Raw genomic sequence first — 313 nt, 5'->3', positions numbered from 1 at the left:
TCAGGCCTAAGCGGCTAAACCAAGCTGTCCCTAACCATGTGCTTGTGGCATGCAGGTTCAAGTTGCGAACTTGAGACTGAGTGGTTAAAGTCGTGATCCAAGGCAAACAGAGTGTGCTTAAGAGCTCTGGATACCTCTGACTGGGGACTTTAGCAAAGCTAAGTCACAATCTGAAAAGGTTCACCTAGTCATGTGTCTGTGGCATTTATGTATCTGGTGGTAATACTGAAAAACAAAGTGCTTAGGGCCACGGCCAAGACTCATAAAATAACTGTGTTCAAGAATCAACATACTACACTAGGAGAGTCAATAA

This window comes from Arachis duranensis, chromosome 5, assembly GCF_000817695.3.
Source record: "Arachis duranensis cultivar V14167 chromosome 5, aradu.V14167.gnm2.J7QH, whole genome shotgun sequence".
Taxonomy (NCBI): Eukaryota; Viridiplantae; Streptophyta; class Magnoliopsida; order Fabales; family Fabaceae; genus Arachis; species Arachis duranensis.
Note: the sequence above shows the minus strand (reverse complement) of the source record.